The following is a 26,974-nucleotide window of genomic DNA, read 5'->3' as shown; positions in this document are numbered from 1 at the left end:
CGTGTAATCTTCCAAGCCCATCTCTCTTACGGCCCACCTTCGGATTTGACCAAAATCTGGTGATAACACATGCCCCCCGAGTTTTGGAAATGACATTTCCAAAATCATTATGCTTTTCCTTCGAAGGGTCATGTCGTGGCAGAGCAGAGCCATTTGCATCTTCCGTCATCATTACGCCCGGTCCTCTCAGCTTCTCTGCAAAATTTGACAGCTCTGACATCACCCCTTCGGAAACTGTAATGGCAGTAATTCCCACCAGGTTTCTCATTATTTAACCGGGCCGACTGATTAGTTATCTTTATCCCCTTCCTCTGTTCCAGTCATCGGCACCCCAAAAAACCCTTCTGCGCACCATGTCCTCTTCTTCCTCCGCCTCGTCGGGACTTTCCTTTGAGTCCTCTTCTTCTCCCGAGCCGATGCCAGCACCAAGCCCACAAGAGGTCCACGCGGCCAACATCCGCCGCGCCATTGCGGCCGGGGAGGAGTCAGACCATGACTTCTCCATCTTGTCCGAGGACGATCAGTCCTTGACGGACGGGGAGAGCGACCTCCGCTTCCTCGCCAACGGGGAATCGGAGGAGAAGAGCGATGACGATCGCTTCTCCTGGGATGACTTCACCTCCTCCGAGGTGGAGGCGGAGGAAGAGGAGGAGGAGGACGACGACGACAGCCCCTCCGACGAGCCGCCGGCCAAGCGCCACTGCCCCTGGCCAGGGAACCTCAGTGACTATGATAGCGACGACGACGACGACGACGTGGAGGACGAGGACAACGAAGGTCCTGTCGGCGGTCGCTACAGCAGCGACGACGAGCCCGCCGGGAGCAGCGCCGACAGCGCTGATGATGATGACGACAAGGGCAATGACGGCCGGTAGAATAGGATCTCTAGAATAGGATCAGCAGCAGTAGATGGGGCAATGTATCCCCTTAGTACTCCCTTTTGAGAGCAATCAGCTCTTCTATGTAAGAAATCTGGTTTATCAATGAAGAAATTCCCCAATTTGATTTTGCCAATTTCTCTTACGCCAATTTAGCCGATTCCCTTTTATACTGACCCCGCCAATCGTCACTTAGCCGATGCCTAACGAGCCGATGACAACGCACCAGTCTCTCAATGTCTCATGCTTCATCCCTTTGACGTTGGAGCAATCGTGAATTTGATCAATGCCCGAAGGCTGACGTTATCTTATCAATTCTTCACGATCCATTTTTCTTCCAACTGACGACTTTGAGCCCCAAAACCATTGCTGAAACGACTCGATGCTGAAATTGATACCTCTGGGACTCTACGCCATCAGTTGCCAAGTCATGATACAGAACCAGCCGATTTCAGCAAAATCGGCTCTCCAGAGCAGAGAGCCTTCAGGGCGGGCTGCCCCCCGAGCGTTCAGATCGGCTCCTCACTGACCGTCGATGTCGATGTGAACTTTGAGCATATAACCAGCCGGTCTGGCTTCGCTTCTTAGTTCTGAAGTCGATGCCCTTGCATCGGCTGAAATTTTTTTTTATTTGGCCGATTTTTCTTAATCAGCCCCCAATGTTTCACTGCAACGCATGTTTGCACATGTTTATCTGCACATGTTCATCTGACTACATGCCCCCCGAGCCGTATCTGCCAAATGACTGCAGATATCGGCTTTTATGGTTAGTCAGGGCACTGCACTTGCACGTCGGCTTCGCAAAGATTCATGCCGACTCTCATCTACCGTCGTGGCCGCTGCCCAGTGGATCATTGCTGAATACAAGCAGAATATGTGCAAAGGATAATTTTGGCCGATTGCTGGAATCGGCCTCCACATTGCTCGTTCGATGAAGGTTTTGTAATGCCCCTCCATAAGTTTTTTGGGGCCGATCACAAGGATCAGCCTCGCCCAGTTTGCTCATTGGGTCAATCTTGCTACTCGGTCAGGCTGGATAAAACCAACCCAACCTCTGACTTGATGCGCCTGCTGTCGTCCACCTTGAGTGCATCGTATAATCGTGGAGCACTAAGCTCCGTCGGCAAGACGAGCACCATGTTTGTGCCAGCCGATGTTTCATCATCGGCTTTCTTTGCTTGGGACGCCACTCCATTCTCCGTGGACGACCCTCTTCATCCAGGGCTCGCTGAACCTTTGCAGCCAGATCAGGCCGTGCCTTCCTTAGCGTATGCAGGTATAACCTTTCGGCTTCCTCCAGGCCGCGCAACCGCTGAACCCTGCGCTTTTGTGAACGGCTGAGTCTGTCAGGGCACCACCTTGGACGGTGGTACCTGTCTTCTTCTTCTGGTCCCTCGTCTTCGGAATCCTCAAGATCTGCCCACTGAGGGGACTCAACACGTTTGCTTTGTGGCGGGAGAGGCCCTAAGCGCTCGAACACAGACACATTGGCTGCCTCCTTCTTCTTCTTGTTGCATTCTGGGCAATTGCCGATTGTGGGCAATCGGCTCATTCCTGAATCCCAGCAGTGTCTGAAGAAAGGGCAGTCCCAGTGTCTGGCGTTGTCATCTTGCTCCCTTGACGTGTCCGTGGCACGGCGCTCGTGCTCCTCCTCATCGCGATCCTGCCGACGATGTCTTCTGGCTTCTCTAGCCAGACGATCTCCTTCATCATCATAGTTGGACCGTCGGCGTTGGTCGTACTGACTCACATATTTGTTGAGGAGGTGATCAGAGAGAGGTCGTTGATATCTTATATTCTTCACCTCTCCCTCTGTGACGTAACGCTTGCCATCATGATGGAGCCGATCGCGTGGAGCGGCTTCCTCTGTGTCCTTGCTATGAGAGCAGCTGCCCTCATCTCCATCTTTGCCAGAGTGGTTCCCAGGTCCTACCATGTTGATGCTGAACGAGGGACCTGGCTGGCAACCCTCAGGGTAGGTGACTTCCACCATGTTAACGGCGGGGAAGGGTTGGGTGTCGACCTTCATGGCGTATTGGTTGAAAATTAGGCGCCCCTTCTCTATCGCCGCTTGGATGTGCTGACGCCACACCCTGCAGTCGTTGGTGGCATGGGAGAGCGAGTTGTGGAATTTGCAGTATGGCTTTCCGTTCAGCTCTTGCGCCGTGGGGAACTTGAGACCTTCAGGAATCGTCAACTGTTTCTCCTTGAGCAGGAGGTCGAAGATTTGTTCAGTCTTGGTCACGTCAAAATCAAATCCCCTCGGCGGCCCTGGTGGCTTTACCCATTTGCAGGATACGGGGTTCCTCCCGAGTCCACTCAGCCATCGCTACTTCTTGGTCTCCCGCAGGAACTTCGTCTTCCTCTCGCATCGACCAGGACTACCGCACGCTTGAACTTGTCTTGGTACAGGTCCGGGTGGCGCTGTTCATATGCTGATAGTTTCTGAACCATGTGCGCCAGCGAGGGATAATCTGCTTGGGAGGCCATGTCCTTGAGCTGTGTTGCAAGGCCAGCTACGCCAACTCGATCGTTCCTTTTCAGCTTATACGAACCGAATAACATCGGTTCCTCGATTCCTGAAGCGCTGGATGTACTCGTCACCGTTTCTCCGCGCTTCGACGTAGTTGTGCTAGATCGGCAATGCTAGACTCGGAAGCTTCGAATGGTATTGCATATGGAACTGTTCTTCCAATTGCTTCCAAGACTGGATGGAGTTTGCTGGCAAAGAGGTGTACCATCCAAAAGCCGATCCCGTGAGGGACCGTGAAAAGAGCCTCACTCGTAGCTGATCCGACACCGAAGCCGGTCCTAGTTGCGCCAAATATCGGCCGACGTGCTCGATGGAGCTGGAGCCATCCGATCCACGAATTTGGAGAAGTCGGGAGCCGATATTTAGGTGGCAGCGGGATCATCTCGTACTCGTCGTGGTACGGCTTGGAATAGCCGATTGCCCTCCTTTTCGGCACCATGCCGAACCGGTCTCTTAGTATGGTACCGATCTGATCCGCCGTTGTCTGCAGGAGTTGCACTACGAAGATTCGCCGGGGTGGCGTACTTAGCCAGCCATGTTTGCTTTTCTAGCTACGAGCCAAATGCAGGAGCTGGGCTCTGAGTTTCGTCGGGGTGGCGTACTTAGTTAGCCACGTGCGCTTCTCAAGCTCTGTTGCCGACGTTCCTCCTGTTTTCGCCGGAGCCCCCGATGTTGTGGCCTGGTTTGAGAGTGCCCGGTTGCCACAATCTGGCACATAAGTGCACGCGTATCCTTGAGGGATCTCCTTAGGCGCCTCCGCCAAGAACCGGTAGTCACTAGGGTCACCACCGATCTTGTAGACGACGAATGCCGGTGTAGCCGGCACTTCAGCTGGTGCTGCCAACGCATATGGCAGCGGTGGACGGGATCGGAGTGGCAACTCTCCTTGATGCGTCCCGAGAGCTGGTCCTGACGGCGAGTACCGGTGGCTCATGATCTCTGGATCACGCGAAGAGCGACACGCTCCAACACGTTGACCAGGTTTCGAGTGGCGGTGTAGCGAGTGAGCCACCAAGTAGTTGATCTCCGCCGCAGCCCTGGTGCGTTCCTCCGACGGGCAGAGAGGTCTATCCCATCGAGTGCACCTTCGGTGAGAATCCCTTCCATCGATGCCATGGGAACGGGTTCTCCGAAAAGAGCCGATGAGGTCGGCTTCGAGGGTGGCCTTGATCTCGTTATATTTCTTCTTGAGCTCTTCGTGCAGCTCCTCGTAGGTGATCGGCGTGCCGTCCGCCATCTCGGATGTAGATGGCGATGTGGTTGATGTAGACGATTGTCCCACCGGGCGTGCCGAGAATGTGTTGACTGCCAAAACCCACCGGCGGGCAGCGGCCCGTCAACACCGTAGAGCCGGGAAGAGCCTAGAGCTGCGGCTGGCCGAGACCCTCCGAGCGACGGCCCGCAATGCTCTTACGGTCACACGCGGCGATGCGAAGTGCAAGGGCGTGCCACCTGACCTATACCTGGTCAGGAAGGTGATGGGGATGCCTCGCTTAGTTTCCTGCATGGCATACACGTAAACATTAAATACGAGCCTCGATCGGCTCTCAGGTTATCCTGTGAATCGGCTCAAAGAGCCGATCCACCCATGATTCGTACGGGGTGCACGAATATATGGTGATCCTGCTTGGTCAAGATAAAGCTAATGAGATCTACGACGATTTAGGGTTTTCACCGCATAATCGGATCATCCTACTCCAGGTTGGGCCTCGCGGCCACGCACGGTGATCGTAAGCCGATCCTAAACAAGGCCTAAAAACCAACATGAAGTTGATCCTCGGAACATCCTGTTTAGGACTTGCGAACGCCACCCTACGTGCCGCTGGATCCTCCCCCCCTTTGTAAGGCCTAACTATTGCAGATATTAAACTAATCCTTGCAGAACAAGGAGCAATCGTAACGGATCAGATCTACTAAATAATGATCAAGCGGGGTGCCGCCCCCACACCTGAGATAGATGTGAGGGCGGCTAGATATGCAAGGGTTGCACTACGTAAGCATGTTATACGAAGAACAATGCTAACCCTAACACATCTATGATAACTATGTTGCTCGCCATCAAAGACGCTTCAGTACGAGCAACGCATGAACAACGTGGGGCTTGTGCTGCCTAGATCGCAAGATGCGATCTAGGCAGCATGTCGCTTACCTGATAGAAACCCTCGAGACGAAGGAGTTGGCGATGCGCCGAGATTGGTTTGTTTTGGGTTGAACGTGAGTTGTTGTTTATTCCATAAACCCTAGATACATATTTATAGTCCAGGGGACTTTCTAATCGTGGGAATATCCCATCGTGCACGATACAAACTCTAACTTTTGATCTAAGATATAATCTACTATAACTAAAGATACACGGGCAATCTAGCCCAAATTCTCCGTGCAAGGCCGCTTCAAAGATCTTCCACGTGTAATCTTCCAAGCCCATCTCTCTTACGGCCCACCTTCGGATTTGACCAAAATCTGGTGATAACAACATGTCATCCTCTATGTACAATAAAGTTTCTTTTCTTGGATTTTTTTACCCCTGATTTTTGGTCACTTGCCTTGACGCTGCTGGCTCATGGGTCCCACATGTCAGCATCTATGAACAATAAACCTTTCCTTTGTTGGATTTATTCTTTACCCCTAATTTCTGGCTATTTGCCTTTTTCTTTTGATCCCCACCGGCCTTTGAAAACGTTGAGGAACCTGCTGGCTCATGGGACCCGCATGTCATCCTCTATGTACTATAAAATTTCTTTTCTTGGTTTTTTTTTCACCTCTGATTTTTGGCTATTTCCTTTTTCTTTTGATCCCCTGCCGCCTTGGAAACGTTGAGTAAGCTGCTGACTCATGGGACCCGCATGTCATCCTCTATGTACAATCAACTTTCTTTTTTTGGAGTTTTTTTACCCCCTAATTTCTGGCTACTTTCTTTTTCTTTTGATCTCAAACCGCATTTGAAACGCTGAAACCGCTGCTGCAAAATGGGACCCGCATGTCATCCTCTATGTACAATAAGTTTCATTTCTTGGATTATTTTTGGCTCCTGATATTTGGTCACTTGCCTTTTTCTTCCGATCTCATGCCGCCTTTGAAACGTTGAGTAAGCTGCTGGCTCATGGGTCCCGCATGTCATCCTCTACGAACAATAAAAGTTTCATTTCTTGGAGTTATTTTTGACCCCTAATTTCTGGCTACTTCCTTTTTTCTTTTGATCCACTGCCGCCTTTGAAACGGTGAGGATTCTGCAGACTAATACAAGCTTTTTCTCTCCAAGATCTTGCAAGTTGATAGATTAAATCATGGAATTATTAGGATATGTTTTAAATTTCAAATCCACTTTATGAATTATTAAAAATACCGTTATCCATGTGGGTATGGAGCGAACAAGGATTTACATATTGGGCATGAGCAGTTTCAAAAATTGGAACCCAATAATTCAAAATAAATAAAAACAACTTTTATGTAGAATCTCCGCGTTTTTTTCTTTTGCCATTCATAGGATCTGTGTTTCATTAGAAAAGGGCCGAAATTGCATGAGCGAGAAGGCCCATTTGTAGTTATTGGGCTTCGACAGTAGTGAGCAAGTAGGCCGAGAGCAATTACCATGTAGATGGCCGTTGGCAACCCAAAGTGAAATATTGGGCCCAACAGGGGAGGCTGAACAGTACTATTTTCTAATTGGAAGGTGGTACATGGCGTAATCCTGCCAAAAAAAAGATGGACACGGGTTGCTGAAATTTGCCCATCTGCGCCTAATATCGCCGCCGCGGCTCCGCTTCCGCCGCCGCCGCCATGCCTCGTCTCGCGTCGAGCTCACGGTACTGCCGCGTCTCGGGCACGGGGTACCGCGGCGTCCGCGCGTGCCCCAAAGGTACGTATTACGCGGAGATACGTGACGGCGGCGAGCGCATCGGCCTCGGCACCTACGAGACCGCGCACGAGGCCGCGCGCGCGTACGACGCCGTGACGTGGCGGCTCGAGCGCCCGCGATCGTCGATGAATTTCCATGACGTGTGGACGCGCCAGCAGGCCGAGGATCTCGCACCGCCGCCGTACATCGTTAGACAGGAGGAACAGCACCGCCACCGCGAGACGGAGCGCCGTTTGCGCATCGCCGAGTGGGACGGGCGCGCGGCGCGCGTGTGGGCGGCCCGCTTCCCCGAGGACATTGCCGCCGAGAACGAGCACTTCCGCAGACGGAGGGCGGAGAAGGCGACGAGGCGGGCAGCGAAGAAGGAGGACCGCGCACGACGGAGGGTGGAGAAGGCGACGAAGCGGGCCTTCATCGAAGCGCAGCTCGTCGGGCCGACCACCATTGGCGAGGATGACCCCCGTTGGATTGACCTCTTCTCGTCGGATCCGGTGTCGGGCACGACACCGGACTCGTCAGATGTCGAGTTTTAGTTTAGTTTTATCGCACTACTTTGTAAAAATATGAACTACGGAGTATCTATCAAGCTAATTTTATCCTATTTTATGTCTATTTCTAGTCTTTGTTTGATCTTCTGTTTTACTGCACTCTATTTTTCATTATATTCTGTTTTTGGCGCTGCATTTATAGCGCCTCTGAAAATACGCTGTTTCAGCCCTGCATTTGGCCGCCACAGTTTGCAGCTTCCGGTGAAGCTATTGCCGGCTCCATGCGCAGCATCAGCCATTCAGCCCACAGCGCCAAAAGATCTTCATGTTTTTTTCCTAGCTATCCTAGTTCGGACTTTTTATTGTGTTGGCTAGTGCATGAAGCTTGACACCTGTATTATGTGATCCTGATATGAGGATAAGAACACCTTCAGCTTGCATTGCTAATGGTGTCTACTGCAGTGATGGCGTACATTCAATGGAGACCGATGCAAGAGAGTTGGTCTTGGTGAGCTGCACTTGACATCATCGTGCTACCTGAAGTAGGTGGTGTATTGGGATTAGACTGATAAGCATAGCACCTTGCAAAGAACAAGATGATGCTAGTGTTGGTTAACGTGATTTTACGCCAAAAGTCATGTATGCTCAACAGGTGCCGTACCTAGTTTGGATATTGTGTTGTTACCCTTTTGTGGTTTGGTGTTTGTCCAACAGAGAAAGCTACTCTTTTCCCGTGTAAGTGTTATTATGTGAACAAAAGTTGTGTGTACATATATATCGGTCAGAGAACCAAGATTGCATATTCTTGCCTGGTTATAACACATAAGTCATAATAACAATTAAAGAGAAAAGGAACATTTGCCTTTGCAATGTGATTGTGCCAAGTAGATTAGACAACCAACCACAAACATTACAAAGTCAACGACCAAACGCATGCGAAAGTCCTAAGGTAAGCTCCATAATACATGTTGAAACCAAAAGCCTAGAAACCATAAGAAAGGTAGCTCCACATCATAGTTCCACGACAGCAGCATACTGATCATAAAACATATATCAAGCCAGGACAGCTGCACCACTGGGTAAGCATCCATGGGGTCTGGCTCAAGAGCGAAGACTGTGTGAATGCTGCAAAATGTGGCTCTTGCCTCACCCCACCCATACATCTTATCATGGAACCTTACCAAATCAGCATGAATCATCTTGACATAAACATAGCTCCTCTCTCCATGCTGATGGGATTGAACAATGCGCCAGTTGCAAAGGTTTTCAGCCTTTGTCAAACAAGTATGCGAGGAGATGACGAAGCATGTTGGCTGGTCTTTTGTAGTGACAATGGCTTGGAGTAGCTGGTCCTGTGAACCACCCAACTGGATCTTTAGAGCTTGAAGGACAGTCCGTGCTATATAAGCTACCGTTGCTGACTTCAGCTCAGGTTCAGGTGAATGACAGCTGACATCTTGTCCTAGAGATGCAGATCCTTCTTGATCAGATTCAGTGGAATCATCACCACTACTTACAGGTGAAAGGGTTCTACGAAGGCACATCGGGTACATGCTCCAGTTCATAGGAGTCGGGTGGGACAGCACCGTTTGCTGAAATCTCTACAATACCAGCTCCGGGTAGACCACTAGTCTCTACAGAGGGTAAACCACCAATATCCACTTCGAGAGGATTCTCGTGGCACGACACCTTTCGCTAGAGGCTCTACCCTACCAGCTCCAGGTCCACCACCGGTCGATCTTGTGGGCATAGTCATGACGGGTTCTACCAATACAAAACCTCCTTTGGGTGCAGGATCATCGGTAGCAACTCCAGCATCAACACCGATTAAATCGGTCTTGACAATAGGTAAACCGTTTTGCTCCGATTCGAGAGAATTCCCGTGGCACGACACCGTTCACTAGAGGCTCTACACTAGCAGCTCCAGCTGCACCACCAGTTCTACAGCGGGGGTAAACCCAATCCACAACCTTCTTCATGTGGCACGATGATGCTGTATAGGCTCATCGGTGCACTGTGTCCAGTGCATCGGTCTCCATAGACGGTAAACAAGGTGGCGTCGGAGGTTTAAAAGATCGGCATGCCATTTCACCTTTGTCATCGGACAATATAGAGTTTTCTTCAACTCTATGTTTCGCAATAATAAGCACATGAACAGAAATTAGACCAGAGCATCTAGCCATCTAACGGGGGCAGCGGCAAAACAAGCGTCGGTCCATATGTTTACCTTGTCATCGGGATATCGTAACACACAGATTTAGAAGTCATTTCACATAGCATCCGCTTTTTCGTTCCTTCCCCTACGTCCATCTGGAATAAGTAATACTATTGATCACATAAAACTAATTAATCAAATATATGCATATGTTGAGAAGTTTGCACGGCAAATTGTGGATTCTGCTTTTATCACCTACGAATCGTCGTTCTATATATTTACCTTGTTATCTGGGATATCAGAAGTCACAGAATGAGAATTCATCTCACTAAGTATCGGTTTTTTCGCTCTTTCCCCTCCATCCATCTGCAATAAGAAGTACTATTGATCACATAAAGCCAATTCATTGAATATATGCATATGTTGAGAAGTTTGCACAACAAATTGTGGATTCTACTTCCAATCACCAAGTAATCTCGTGAGAAATGCATGATCAAGATATGTTTCTCCCTCTTGATCGACATCTGCATCTCCATTAAGACTAATCATCGTGCGATGGTGCTAGCGCATACACTTCCAATCACCAGACAAGCAAAAAATTGTTGATTCTAGTAATGCTTAATCAGCAGTGGCCATGGAACGACCACAGATCGACCAAGCAAAAAAATAAATCATCAACCTACTGACCACCAGGCAAAACAAACTAGGCCCATACATGGCCTCACAAATCATCATCAAACGTCGATCAAACTAGCAAGTTTGAACATGGATTACTAATTTATTTTCTGATAAAGTGAGTATATTAATATCGAAAGATATTGATTACACTGAGCCTCTGCAACAACGCAATACCTTACTGGTAGTACGGATGCACATGGATTCCTAATACTCCCTCTGTTCGGTTTTAATTAGTCGACGCGAGGGAGAGAAGAAAATGAACTGTCGATGCTTTCAACTAGAGTCAATTAAATACGAACGGAAGAAGTACGTAGTAGTATTGTCAAATATCCGGATCTAGTCTAAAAACAAATTGGCATGTAAATCCTAGTAGTCTACTAAACTAGGATCAATACCCAAGATTAGGGTTGCAAGCGGCGTCCGCGAATCGTCCCGCAAAGCAGAAAATTAGAGCAAATAGTGGTTGAGATTAGAGCAAATTTAAAGCACTCGCACTGAAACTAGCTAGCCCGCTACCCACCCAGCTTGACACCCTGCCCTAGATGTGAATCTACACCAAATATTCAAACAAGGATGAGCAACCGCCAATAAAATTTTATCCGCACATCATCATCTCTACCATACACAAGGGTATGGTGATTTCACATACAACCATTGTTTCCGCGGGACGAGGATGAGTGATGCGCCGCGGAGAAGGTGCCTCACGCCTCTGTCGCCGCCACCGTCGAAGAGGAAGTCGAAGCCGCGCGATTGTGGTCCGTCGCCGATATGGAGGGGGAGCTACTAGGGAAGAGATGGAGGTGGAGGTGGAGAGGGAGTGATGGTTTGTACTAGTGGCGGCCGGTGAGGTAGTTATAAATACAGCCTCTCTCTCTTTTTTGGCAAGGAATGCAGCTTCTCTTGGAAGGCAACGAGGCAACGCACTCCAGATTTCGTATATTACTATAATAATATGGGCGGAGAAATTTGGACGCATCTGTGTTGTCTTGTCAAATGAATCACCAGGATTTGCTTTTAGTACTCCAGATTTGAGCGACCCAAGGAAGTAGAGATAGTAATGTACGTCATCTAGCTGCACGCTATCAAATCAAATAAATGGTCATGCCATTTACTTTTAAGATGGTGCAGCAGTTATTCTGACCAAAGAAACATGCACGTCTGCTGATTATTTCTGATGGGTATACATTTACCGTCCGCTAGCAAAGATTGTTTGGCACATTGTTCTTATGGCTTTCAACATCACACCCCTTAATACTATTATTAATCAATGTTTGGGCAATCAATTGAGTGTGTTAATAAAAAATTAAAACCCACAAATCCAACTGTACTATTTTTAGGGCCATATGAAGGACAAGGAATGATTTTAAATGCCATATGGAGTACCTCCAACCATGTGAAATATGGTTCTGTCATGCAGGTGATACCCATGGCTTCGCATTGGATCTGTATATTGTCCTACATACAGTCAACTATGAAGTACCACGATTTGGTTTTTGGGTGCAACCGGCTAGAGAATGATGCACGGGTTTGTACAGCCAGTACAATTCACATTAAGATTTTCTGATAGGATGTTGATGTGTATATGTAAGAATCATACACTAGAATGTCTTCTATGTTTAGATGGTTGATCTACGTTTATACTTTCTGTGAACCATGAGGTTAAGACCTTTGTACTGTAATAAAGATTGCTAAATAACAGTATATATGTATGCCTCTAGGGACACTGAAACAGCCAAACAACCATGCATGTGCATAGACCGTATTTGATCAAATTAAAAGAAGCACCTCGGTTCATGCAAATAGCATCAGTTAATCACCTAAGTCCATAAATAGTTAAATAGGAGTCAAGACCAACTGAGCTAGCTAGTAGTATGATCCTACTATTACATAAATATCCCTAACTCTGATTGTCTTTGTTCCAGTCCAGCGCATTGGTGTAGCTTGGGATGAACCAAAACCCCGTATGCCAGTTGGCCCCTGGACCGCTGCTTGAGAAAGAGATGCGTTGGTGGTCTTCGCCATTTAGACTGAAGCGGAAAATTTCTTGATGTGATGTGTCAAACTGAGAGCCAATGGCCTGAGGCGTGGTGTAGATGCAGTTTCTTCTTGTCAAATATCCTGGGGGAAATGTTGCACCACCCACTGGCATGAAAATCGGATAGTTCAACCCAAGGAACATAGAATAGTCTCCAAGATTAGTAACCCTTTCCCACGGGTTGGCTGGAAGTAACCGACTAGTGTCATTCGAGAATACAATGCAGGTATACCCCGAATAGCTGTGAACAGCGCGACCGCAATGGACAGAAGGGGTACTATCATAATAATACATTGGAGCACCGTCAGCGTCAAAATCCATTACGCCACGTGCATAGACCAGGAGAAGTCTAGAACGATCTTGAGATCTTGCCAGCCACCACGTACGACTATTAGAGTCAAAATCATCATAGCCATCAAATCCAGCCGTCCGCGGAATGAATGGAGCAGGGAGCACTATAGGACCTTGAAAAAGGAAAGAGCACGTCACATGAAAATATATTTCATGATTTATCTACTAGTGATATTGATTTGATATTGGGATGCCAATACTAGTACTTTAAAAAATAATGGTCGAACATAAGATGGTTTGAAATATATTTCGAACATCTTGGTAAAACTTCATATGGATTAAAAACATGTTCCCCAAAATATTGGTCCAAATTTTAGATGGTTTGAATATAGTACTCCTTATTCTCTAGAACCGGGGGAATATAAACAAATGAAAGTCTTTATCAATATTGCATGGCAGCTTTATTGATTCTATTTCTACTCTACCTTAAATTTTCTAGGGAGTAATAATAAAGAAACTTAATTACTAGGGGGCCTTTTTCCTAAGGAACAACATGCACATTAGACCATACTAAAATTCCTATAGATGTTAAATTCTAAATATGTCCATACCACAAGAGGGTTATGGTGTGCGCCTATGGAATTCCTTTAAGCCAAAAGATGCCAAGACAGTTCAACAAATAAGAGGTGAAATACTATATAAGTTACGTATATAAAAAAGATAGGGAGGAAATGTTACCAAATTGATTAGGATCCCATGCATAAACATTTCCAAGCTGAGTAACGGCGAACACAAGTCCGTTATGTATAATTGCATCGCAGTATATGGCGCCGCATCGAAACTGGTTGTCAAGAAATATCCATGTACGAGGATATTCGCCATGGAGGTAGGCACGTGCAACGTCGAAGATTGCGACAAGGGCGCAATCTGTAGAGCCCCTAGCCGCTGTAGGAACTTGTCAACTAGCTATCTTCTGCAGCTTGAATAGCGTAACGCTGATACTCGAATATAAGTGGATTGCGTGTGGTTTCCAACTTCTTCCTCAAAGATGGAAGCTTAATCTTGCGATGAGTGTAGACATTGAGGAGGTTCCACTTGCCTTCGGGGCCAACCATGGCGATCCAATCTCCATTGGCGCCTGCCCGCTCCTCATCCTTACCGTGTGGCATTAGGCCATCATAGGAGAACCTGTCCAGCGGCAGTAGTTTGCACTTGCTGTGCACCGGCAAATCCTCCTTGAACACCCATGGTTTATCCGCCGGGTCACAACAGAGAACACACGGAAGGCCAAACGGCTGAGAAGCAGGCAGAGTGGCACTGTATTTGGCTGACTGAAGAATACTTTTGGAGGAACCGACTAGGGACGCGGCGGTGATGGCGTCGCACTGGCTGATGAGCACTTCAAGGGGGCCTTCCGTAAACACCTTGTGAAACAGCCCAGATCCACAGACCCTGCTCGATTTCGCCATCGCAATGAGGCGGAGTGGTACAATGGGGTTGGTATTTTCTTGGGAGATCTACTGATTCGAACTTTGGGAGAGAGATGGCGATCAATGGCGGCAGGTGGGGGTTTGAGTTGGAGAACAGAGGCTCTCAAACTGGGCACTGCTGGATAGGATGCGAAAGCGCCATGGCGGAGACGCAGGCGCGTGCTATGGAAGCTGGGCGGAGTGGGGATAGACGACGGAGGTGAACCGAGACGCTCCTCCTCTTATGCATATACTGCCTACTGCAGTTTCGAGGAGAGTGTGAATGTGTTCAAAAAAAGAGGAGAGTGTGAATGTGTTCAAAAAAAGAGGAGAGTGTGACTGTGACCCGACACCCGAGTAGGAGTAGACGGACTATAGGAGTAGCCCCATCATTACAGAACATTAATCGTGCTTCCTACAATAAATAAGTGAAACATCCCAGGCTTGTGTTGTCTAATCAAATCGATGGCCATGTCAGTATTATGGTGAACAAATAAAACAAATACACACCAACCTTGTTCTTTTTGCAACGTACACCAACCTAGCAAGGCATCAACCTTCTCGCCATCAACTACGACTCCGTGGCTCTGTCCCACCAAAGTTGTCTCAACTTTGTAAAAAAAAACGGTTTTGCTATGTCTCAGTCAACTGAGATTTTCTTAAGTCTAAGTCACTTACAAAAAAGTGCTTTGAGTTGCACTTTTCTGTTAAAAAAGTGCAATTGCACTTTTCTACCAGAAATGTGCAACTGGACCGAGTTGCACTTTTCTTTGAACTGCGATTGCACTTTTCTCGAGGTGATCGAGACTTAAGAAAATCTCAGTCAATCGAGACATAGGCACACCCAAAAAAAAATACATCTATCCATCTAAATTTTAACAAAGGTGAGACACTTTTGGTGGGACCGAGGGAGTACAAAAAAACTTTACTACTCCATGCTAGTATCGGCCACTAATTCAAATTTCAACTGAAGGCGTGCTATTTTATGGTCCTGAAAATTGCCAAAAAAAAAATACAACCCAAAAATGCAACAGATCCATGTTAAGGGGGTACACTGTAACACCCCAAATTTCAATAAAAAGAAAGTTAGAGAATTCCAGAAAACAAAATTTCAAACCAACAAAAACTTTTCTTTTTGCGTATAGTACCATGCATAGGACTTGTGCATTTGAGTGATATGCCATGATGATTGCTTTTACTTGTATTTGATATGCTCTAAAACCCTAGTGTGATCATATGAAGATCACCAACCAAATAAATCAAAGAGGAAGAAAAATCCATAAAAGGCAAAACCCTAAAAACCCCCACATATGCCCTATGGCATTTTTATAAATTTTGACCCTAGACCTATTTGGTCTTCACCATTAGTTGAATAATGTTATTAAACACTTATTACAACTTTTGGAACCAAAGTTGCACAATTCAAATGAAATTCAAACACAATTCCCACTCACATATGATAATGGTCAAAACTGAAATTTATAGTCTGATCACCACTTTGAGCCCCTGCAATTCATTTTTCCCAAACCAATTCTTGCTAACTCTTTGCACCATTTCAAAGTCAACATCAAGGTGAACAACTTTGATGAAGATCACCCTGCCAAATTCATCCTTGATCATTAGCTATGCTCATCCAAAGTTGCAACATTTTAACAAGTGGAACAATCTCACACTTGTCAATTTTTGCAATTCTTGAATTCTACTTTTTCCACCACCACCTCAAATCACCTCTGGTCATTTACAACTAATACCACCACTCACATTTCAAAAACTTTCACCTTTTGAATTATTTCAAATTTGGAGAATTTTGCAAATTGCAAAATATGGCACTATTTGACACTATTTGAAATAGTGTTCTATACACACCTAACCTACACTACACTACCCCAAATGGTTCCCCTGCCCCCTTTCACCCTTAATGGCAACATAGAAACCCTAGGGAGAGGAGGAGCAAGGCTAGACATGGCCATGCCGGCCATGTCGCCCAACCCGACGACCTCCCCCTCTCCTCCTTCACTCTCTGCCCTGGCCCCCTCGCCACCATGCGCCAGCGAGACCCCTACGCCACCCTAGCATCGCCGTTGTCGAGCCCGACGATGACACACGCCGGAGACAGCGCGCCCAAACTCGCCCTGCATGCCGTGGACGTCGCACGAGAGCGCGCCCTGGACACGCGCCGCGCCACCACCTCGAGCACGCCCTGGACCCTCCCTCGACAGGTTGAGCACCGCAGTGACACCGCGACGCCGCCAGACACGCGCCCAGCCCAGACCCGTGACCGCCGGCGCCGGAAACGACGACCATATCCCGTGAACGCCGCGGCCGTCGTGGAAGCAATGCGACCCAACCAGGCCCTCTCCGACCAAGCTGTCGCCACCGTTCACCTCGCCTGGACACGTCGAGCATCGCCATGACCACGCCTAGCTCGACCAGCCGCCGGAGAAGCCGCGCCATGGTCGCCCGCATCACTGCCCCGCCACCCTATCTCAATCCTATAAATAGGAGGTTCCCTGGAAGCAATTGAGCACACCACCTCACTCCCCACCTTTCACCACTTCGCCTCGCACCGTTAGCCACCTCGATCGTCGCCGGAGCAAGGCCAATTGCAAGATCGGAGCCGCGGAAGCCCTGGAGAAATCGCCATTGATCCAGGCCACCTCGAGCTCCGCCACTGCTACCAGCTGCTTCGCCGTCGTCCACACCTTCACCGCGCACACTGCCAACCCTAGCTGGAGCCGCGGTGAGCTCTCCGACCCCCTACCCTCGCCGCCAACCTCTCTGCCTCTCGCCGGAGAAGACGACGCACCAGCGCCGTCCGATCCCGATCTAATCCTACGTCCCACGTTGAAACTTACCGTTTCGGGTTTTAAAAGAGGCTGACAGGCGGACCCCACCCTGTCAGGCAGCCCGCGCGGTACTGGACCGTGGCTGGGCTGGCCTTGGGCCCGTTTAAACGCTTTGGCCCAGTAGCTTTTCCCGCCGGCCCTTTTATTTCAAACTTAGTTTAATTAATTCAAATGAATTTGAATACTGCCTCCACTTTGAAATTCAACCATTTCAAATTGGCAAAACCAAATTTAGTGAATTTTATGTTGTTAGAAAGCCACTGAAATTCTCTACAACATGCCACTGGCCTCATGGTCAAATTCCTTGTAGAATTAATGTGGTAAAAATAACCAGACAGGGAGTTTTCCCTATTCAAATAATTCTTAAAAATCAACCAAAATAGATATTAAGTTAATTCCAACTCTAATAGCTCACATTTGACTTACACTAATTGTTTATGCAATAAAATGGTGTGGTCACTTTGCATGATCATGCCATGGTTTAAGGAATGGATATTTTGACTAGTTTAACTAGTTGATATTGTCCAAAACTATTAAAGTTAAAATTATGTGGAGTCTTACACTTCATTTAAACTTGTCTCACATAAATTCATGGGATGTTTGGACCCCTGGTTCCAAACTCTCTTATATGAATTACTTGAGATTTAAATCAAATGTAGTGTTATTTAAATAGTATGAGGTGATCTACCTCATTTAAATCATTCTCCCAAATGATGATGATGAACATTTGACTTAGGTCAATATGAGTTCATCCATGATTGTTGGAGAAATTAAATCTTAAGAAAATTTCAATGAGAGGAAATTATTTCTCAAGAACCCTATGGAAACTATCATTTACATATGAAATACAAAGAAGTGAATTCTAGTTAAATCCCACCACCCATGCACCCTAGTTTATTTATGTTGTGTGCATAGAGTAGTTTGTGTGTTTACTTGTGATGTATGGAATAGCCAATGAATTAGTGAGTAATTATACTCGTATTCCAATTTAGACGGTAGCACCGGAGAGTACGCCGAAGAAGAAGGTTGCTACCAAGAGGAGGAGGAGGAACAGTTTGAGAACTACCAAGGCAAGCTATACTCTTGCAAGCTACTACCAATGCAAGCTAATATTCTTGCAAAGTGCAAAGCCCCTTGGGGCAAGGCACCATGTTTCTTATCTTTTCTTATATGAACCCATCCCAAGTTTTTATCTTACAAGTTTTTACTTGTTTTCTAAATGAGTTACTTTTATAGTTAACTTTGGTCAAAGTACAAGTTGGTTACTAGAGTAGTGAGTTAGTCTTTCCCAAGCAAAGCAAGATAGCACCCCTCATGAATTAGAGCTAGTGCTAATCAACTAAACTTGACTACTCTAGATGGGAACAAGGTGATGTTGAAATGATTTTTTAAACCTTGGAATGAAGATGCATTCCATTGAAGGATTTTTGAAGGTGAATATGACCAAGAGAAGATGGTGATTTTTGATAAAACATGATGTTGGTTTGAATGCGATACCTTTCCAATTATCAAGTACCCCCACAATACCTGATTATGGGTAGGGCTTAACTGGAAGTTTATGCGTCTTAGTGTGGGTTCCCTCTAAACAAGCGTCATCGGGGTTATGCCGAAAGCTGCCTCTACCACAAAAGAAACGATATGATATGATGCGAAATGAGGTGAATGTCCGGCCCAAGCCCTGTGCAGTTCCTAGGCTGACTGTCTGTCTTCACTGGGAGGCCAAGCTCATGGGGAGAGGTGCTCATACTAGGATTCGTAAGTGAAAGGTTATGGTTGATGATCCGCGTACTGTGTTACGATGATTCGGGGAAATCCCGACGGATGAAATCAAATGTTGTGGCACAAGTGTGCAACCTCTGCAGAGTGTAAACCTATTCGAATAGCCGCGTCCACGGTTACGGACGGTTGGAAAGGCCATACAGTTTCCGATGTCATATCTTTGAAAATGATGTTGAAAGATGATGGTGAAATGACTTGTGGTGGATTGAATTGAAATCACCACTTGAATGGTGGGAATGACACTAATGTTCCCACTTGAGTTAGTTAGAACTTGAATAAGCTTTTCTCAAACTTTGTGAACTAAAACTAGCTTTATGCAAATAAACTAGAGCTTAGCCAACCCTACTAGAATGTCTAGCACTTACATTAGTATTAGTTTGCGAGTACTCAACGTACTCACGGCTTTGTCCCTGGCTATTCAAATGGCCAGAGTATGAAGATGACCAAGGAGATGACCAGCAGGACGCCTACGACAACTAAGCGCCTTCCGACGTCAAGCGTTGGCCTGTGGACTAGAGAGTCCTTGTATCTTACGCTTCCGCTATGTTGAACTATGAACTTGTGTTTGTTCGTTGATCAATAGATCAACTATTCGTGTAATATGGATCATGTGATTCCAAATTTGTAAGACTTATGGTTTGTAATGAATGATGACTGTGATACTTAACTATTATGCCTCGCAACAACAATATTCCTGGGATTGCGATGTATGACATAATAGGCATTCGGACTTAAAAATCCGGGTGTTGACAAGTTGGTATCAGAGCCATTGTTTGACCTTAGAAGACCTTAGTTAGAATGGGCGTTCTGAAAAACTTAACTTTGAAAACAAATGAAAGAAACTATTTGTGAAAAATTTCTACACTCTTGTCTTGGAGACTTTGCCAAAATTTGATGAATCATGTTCTATCTTATTTGACTCAACTTAAAATTTTGCCACACCTTGCACTCTCTAACTTACTCATCCAATTCTCTTTCAGATGGAGCCGAATGAACCCATCAACACCAAGTTTTACCAGCTTGGGAATGGAGGAAGCTTGATCTTCGAGCACGACCTCAACGCCGTCTCTGACTTCCTTGGGCTCCCACACCCCGAGTTTCACGGGGTTCAGCTGGACGACACGCCCGGAGGAGGGTTGCAGTGGGTGATCACTGCCGACTTGAGGGGAAAGATGGAGCCTCCCACTTCTGAGAGGATCCTCTTCTCCTTCCGCGAGAGCAACTGGCTCGACGGACTCGCACGTGGCCTACAGGAGGCACTTGCGCGCCTCTGTGGACAGAACGTGGTGCGCATCCTCGCCTCTCGCTATGCCCACCTTGTGAGGCGTGATGCTGCGGGAGTGCCCATGGAACTGCAGCCGCACCCGGAGTTGAGGCACCATGCTGAGCACCTGGACTTCATGCTCTACCAGACTCAGAAGGACCTCGACGCCTCTCGCGCGTACGCGAACCAGACCCATGCTCACATCACCGAGCAGGGTGAGGCGATCAAGCTACTCAACAACGACCGCAGGAGCCTTCGCCAGCAGCGTGCCAAGAAGGACGCTACGATTCGTCGCCTTCGCGCCCGGATCGCGTCACTTGAGGCCACTGTCAAGGCACAGGAGAATCAGATTCGTCAGCTGGAGGATGACGATGGAGGCATTGACATTCGAGGAGGAGACGCCTTCCTGAGCGACGACGACGACTTTGAGGAGGACGAGAACACCGAGGAGGAGGACTACGAGTTTCTGGAGGCAGGACCCGACGACTACGTCCCAATAGATATCGATGATGAGGAGTAGTTGCACTAGTTCCACTTATAGTAGGTGTGAGTTGTATCCCGTCCCTTGTATCGTAGCCTGAGAATGGTTCTTAAAACCATTGGAGTATGTGTGTAGTTTGTACTATGTGTTGCATGAATGAATGAATGATATGTGTGTCATGAAAAGATTACAAGTTTTCAAATGTTTTTCAAAACTTAACCAAAATGAACCATAGAATGTTCCCTCTTATCTCATGATCTTCTATATCTTCAGATGGCCCCTCCAAATCGCACCAACGACGCGATGCTGCAACTTCTGCAAACCATGCTTGCAGACCGGGAAACCGAAAGAGCCGAACGCCAAGCCAACCTCATCGCCTTGCAGAACATCGCCAACCAAGGCCATGGAAATCATGACCACCCCGGGTCCAAGCTCAAGAACTTTCAAAACACCAACCCTCCGGTATTTAGCAAGACCAAAGAACCCCTTGATGCCGAAGATTGGCTCCAGACTATGGAGAACAATCTGGAGGTAGCTGGAGTAGAAGCCAACGAGAAGGTGTTGTTCGCCACCCACTATCTCGCTGGACCAGCCCGCGCTTGGTGGACAAGCACCCGTGCCATGAACGGAGGTCAATTCATGACTTGGGAGGATTTCAAACTCAAGTTCAGCAAGTACCATGTACCCCCGGGTCTTATCAAGAAGATGAGGGATGAATTCCGTGAGCTGAAACAAGGTCGCATGACGGTGGTTGAATACCGCGACAAGTTTCTCACTTTGTCAAGGTATGCCCCTGATGAGACCGACACCGTTGAGAAGAGGAAGGAGAGATTCCTGAACGGACTGCATGATGAGATGCAGACTGTCCTCGTCAACATCCCCTTCGCCGACCTCGAAGCCCTTGTTGACTCCGCCATCCAGATGGAGGGCAAGTTAAACCAAGCCAACGAGAACCGCAAGCGCCGCATGGCGAATCAAAGTGGATCAAGCCACCCCCAGAAGTTTCGCCCTAGCTCAAGCGGAGGTTTCACTCCGAGAAACAACAAACCTCCGATGCAAAACTCTCGCCCCGGTTATCAGAACCGGAGCGGAGGAAACTCCAAGCCAGGAGGCTACAACAACAACAACAACTACAACCGCGCTCCACCCCGAGCCCCTAACAACATCAACACCAACACCGCTCCCAGAACCGGAAGCAATGCCATTCCCGTTGCGAACAAGCAGGACAAGAGCACTATCACTTGTTATGAGTGTGGTGTAGTGGGGCACTACTCCAACGAGTGTCCCAAGCGCCTCGCCAAGCTCGCCGGCAACACCGCTGCACCTGCTCAGCAGCAACGCCGTGTCTCCACCGGCAAGAAGTTCGCCCCCAACAACCCCAACAACCGCAACGGCCGCCTCTACCACATGAACGCTGAAGAAGCCCAGGAAGCACCAGATGTTGTACTGGGTATGTTTTCTGTCAACCACATCCCTGCCAGAGTGTTGTTTGATTCCGGAGCATCTCATTCCTTTGTCACCGAAGACTTTGCATCAACAAGTAAAATTCAACCCCTCAGTTTGAAACATGTTATGATAGTTCAAATCCCCGGATCAACCACCAAAGCCAGAAAATTTTGCAAAAATGTGCCAATCAAAATCCATGATGTAGATTTCTTTGCAAATCTAATCATACTTGGAACCAAAGGTTTGGAAGTTGTCCTAGGAATGGACTGGATGTCCAAGCACAATGGATTGATAGACTGCGCCAAGAAAGCCATAACCATGACTAGCAGCACCGGTATCGTAGTTGAGCACGTCTCTGAAAAACTACCCAGAAAATTTACCTAAAGTGTATCCAAGCCAACTCTGGATCAAATCAGGGTCGTTTCTCGCTACCCTGATGTGTTTCCGGATGATCTACCCGGTATGCCCCCGGATCGGGATATCGAGTTTATCATCGAGTTAATCCACGGAACTGGACCCATAGCCCAGAGAGCCTACAGCATGAACGCAACCGAGCTTGTGGAGCTGAAGAAGCAAATTGATGACATGTTAGCCAAAGGTTTGATTAGACCAAGTGCATCCCCCTGGAGATCCCCCGTCTTGTTTGTCGACAAGAAAGATGGTGCAAATCGTTTATGCACGGACTATCGTAAGCTTAACGATGTCACCATCAAAAACAAATACCCCTTACCCAAGATAGAAGACTTGTTCGACCAACTCACCGGATCCCGAGTTTTCTCCAAGATTGATCTTAGAACTGGATACCACCAACTGAAGATCCGGGCCACCGACATTCCAAAAACTGCCTTTACCACCAGATATGGGTTGTATGAGTACAACGTCATGTCGTTTGGACTGACCAATGCCCCCGCTTATTTCATGAATCTCATGAATAAGATCTTCATGAACTTTTTGGACAAATTTGTCGTTGTTTTCATCGACGACATTCTGGTCTACTCCAAGTCCGAAGAGGAACATGAACAGCATTTGGAGATTGTCCTAGAAACCCTTAGACATCACAAGTTGTATGCCAAGTTTAGCAAGTGTGAGTTTTGGCTGGAAGAAGTTGGATTCCTGGGACATATCTTGTCTGCAGGAGGAATTGCCGTAGATCCCGCCAAAATCAAAACTGTTATGGAATGGAAAGCCCCAACCACACAAACCGAGGTCCGCGCTTTTCTTGGATTAGCCGGATACTACCGCAGATTTGTAGAAGGTTTTTCGAGCATCGCTCGACCAATGACCCAGCTGCTGAAAAAGGACAGAAAGTTTGAGTGGACCGACAAATGTGAAGTGAGCTTTCAACAGCTCAAGAGTAGACTGACAACAGCCCCAATCCTGATCATGCCAGATATCGCAAAGCCCTTTGACGTATATTGCGACGCCTCCAAGACTGGACTTGGATGCGTGCTTATGCAAGAAGGCAAGGTTGTATCCTACCTTTCAAGACAACTCAAGCAACACGAACAGAACTACCCAACCCATGACCTCGAGCTTGCAGCCGTGGTCTTAGCCCTGAAAGTTTGGCGTCATTACCTCATGGGTAATCGATGCGAGATCTACTCCGACCACAAAAGCCTCAAATATATTTTCACCCAAAAGGAGCTGAACATGAGACAACGCCGATGGATCGAATTGATCAAGGATTACGACATGGAGATTCACTACCATCCCGGCAAGGCCAATGTGGTAGCGGATGCTTTGAGTCGACTGCCGTGCCAGTTGAACTCCATGCTCGCAACCGAACAGCCCAGCTTGCACCAAGAGTTTGAACAGTTCAGACTTGAACTTGTAAGTGAAGGATTCCTAGTCAGCATAGAACTGCAACCCACCTTGCTTGGTCAGATCAAGGAAGCCCAGAAAGACAATGCTAGCATTGACGGAATCAAGAAACAGATAGCCGCAGGAAAAGCCCCAGGATTCACCGTAGACGAAGCCGGAGTGCTTTGGTACAAAGAACGTCTCTGCGTACCATCGGACTCTGACTTGAAACAAGTCATCCTGCAAGAAGCCCATGACACCCTTTATTCAATCCACCCCGGAGGTACCAAGATGTACCAGGACCTAAAAGAACAATTTTGGTGGCACGGAATGAAGAGAGAGATCGGTAGCTACATCGCTAAGTGTGACATCTGTCAGAGAGTCAAGGCAGAACACCAAATACCCGCCGGACTATTGCAACCCCTTCAGATTCCAGAATGGAAATGGGACTCCGTAGGAATGGACTTTATCACCGGACTTCCCAAATCCAGCAAAGGCAATGATTCCATATGGGTAGTGGTCGATAGATTGACCAAAGTCGCCCATTTCATCGCCGTCAAAACCACCTATCAAGGCCCAAAGTTAGCTGAACTTTACATCTCCAGAATAGTCGCTCTGCACGGAACCCCCAAATCGATAGTGTCAGATAGAGGATCACAGTTCACCTCAAGGTTCTGGCAGAAGGTGCATGAAGGACTAGGCACCCGCCTAAATTTCAGCACCGCCTATCACCCTCAGACCGACGGACAGACTGAGAGAGTAAACCAGATACTGGAAGACATGCTTAGAGCATGCGTACTGGAATACGGATCCAAGTGGGAAGACTGCCTACCTTACGCAGAATTCTCTTACAACAATAGTTACCAAGCCAGCCTACAGATGGCCCCCTTTGAAGCCTTGTACAGAAGGAAGTGCCGTACCCCCCTGAACTGGTCAGAAGTCGGAGAAAGCCAAGTTTTCGGCCCAGACGTTCTTCGTGAAGCCGAAGAGAAAGTCCACAAGATCCGCGAGTACCTCAAGACTGCGCAATCCAGACAGAAGAGCTACGCCGACAAGAGACGTCGGGAGATGACCTTGGAGATCGGAGACTTCGTCTATCTCAAGGTACCCCCTTGAAAGGAATGCAAAGGTTTCAGCTGAAAGGAAAGCTTGCACCTCACTATGTAGGACCTTTCCAAGTCCTCAGCCGCCGAGGTGAAGTATCTTATCAACTGGAGTTGCCGGAAGAAATATCGGCTGTGCACGACGTGTTTCACATTTCACTTCTCCGGAAGTGCCTTGAAGTCCCGGAGAAGACCAAAGTGTTCAAGAACATTGATCACCGATCGGTGGATATCAACAAGGATCTGACTTACCGCGAAGTGCCGATTCGCATCCTGGAAGAAGCTTACCGAACCACCCGCACCCGAAGCATCAAGTTTCTGAAGATCCAATGGAGCAATCATACCGAGGATGAAGCCACATGGGAACGCGAAGACTTCATGAAGAAGGAATACCCAGATCTCTTTAGTACCTAACTTTCTTTTCGATCTCGGGACGAGATCTTTTGTAAGGGGGAAGGGTTTGTAACACCCCAAATTTCAATAAAAAGAAAGTTAGAGAATTCCAGAAAACAAAATTTCAAACCAACAAAAACTTTTCTTTTTGCATATAGTACCATGCATAGGACTTGTGCATTTGAGTGATATGCCATGATGATTGCTTTTACTTGTATTTGATATGCTCTAAAACCCTAGTGTGATCATATGAAGATCACCAACCAAATAAATCAAAGAGGAAGAAAAATCCATAAAAGGCAAAACCCTAAAAACCCCCACATATGCCCTATGGCATTTTTATAAATTTTGACCCTAGACCTATTTGGTCTTCACCATTAGTTGAATAATGTTATTAAACACTTATTATAACTTTTGGAACCAAAGTTGCACAATTCAAATGAAATTCAAACACAATTCCCACTCACATATGATAATGGTCAAAACTGAAATTTATAGTCTGATCACCACTTTGAGCCCCTGCAATTCAATTTTCCCAAACCAATTCTTGCTAACTCTTTGCACCATTTCAAAGTCAACATCAAGGTGAACAACTTTGATGAAGATCACTCTGCCAAATTCATCCTTGATCATTAGCTATGCTCATCCAAAGTTGCAACATTTTAACAAGTGGAACAATCTCACACTTGTCAATTTTTGCAATTCTTGAATTCTACTTTTTCCACCACCACCTCAAATCACCTCTGGTCATTTACAACTAATACCACCACTCACATTTCAAAAACTTTCACCTTTTGAATTATTTCAAATTTGGAGAATTTTGCAAATTGCAAAATATGGCACTATTTGACACTATTTGAAATAGTGTTCTATACACACCTAACCTACACTACACTACCCCAAATGGTTCCCCTGCCCCCTTTCACCCTTAATGGCAACATAGAAACCCTAGGGAGAGGAGGAGCAAGGCTAGACATGGCCATGCCGGCCATGTCGCCCAACCCGACGACCTCCCCCTCTCCTCCTTCACTCTCTGCCCTGGCCCCCTCGCCACCATGCGCCAGCGAGACCCCTACGCCACCCTAGCATCGCCGTTGTCGAGCCCGACGACGACACACGCCGGAGACAGCGCGCCCAAACTCGCCCTGCATGCCGTGGACGTCGCACGAGAGCGCGCCCTGGACACGCGCCACGCCACCACCTCGAGCACGCCCTGGACCCTCCCTCGACAGGTTGAGCACCGCAGTGACACCGCGACGCCGCCAGACACGCGCCCAGCCCAGACCCGTGACCGCCGGCGCCGGAAACGACGACCATATCCCGTGAACGCCGCGGCCGTCGTGGAAGCAATGCGACCCAACCAGGCCCTCTCCGACCAAGCTGTCGCCACCGTTCACCTCGCCTGGACACGTCGAGCATCGCCATGACCACGCCTAGCTCGACCAGCCGCCGGAGAAGCCGCGCCATGGTCGCCCGCAT

The sequence above is a fragment of the Lolium perenne genome, chromosome 6 (assembly GCF_019359855.2).
Source record: "Lolium perenne isolate Kyuss_39 chromosome 6, Kyuss_2.0, whole genome shotgun sequence".
In the NCBI taxonomy this organism is placed as follows: Eukaryota; Viridiplantae; Streptophyta; class Magnoliopsida; order Poales; family Poaceae; genus Lolium; species Lolium perenne.
Note: the sequence above shows the minus strand (reverse complement) of the source record.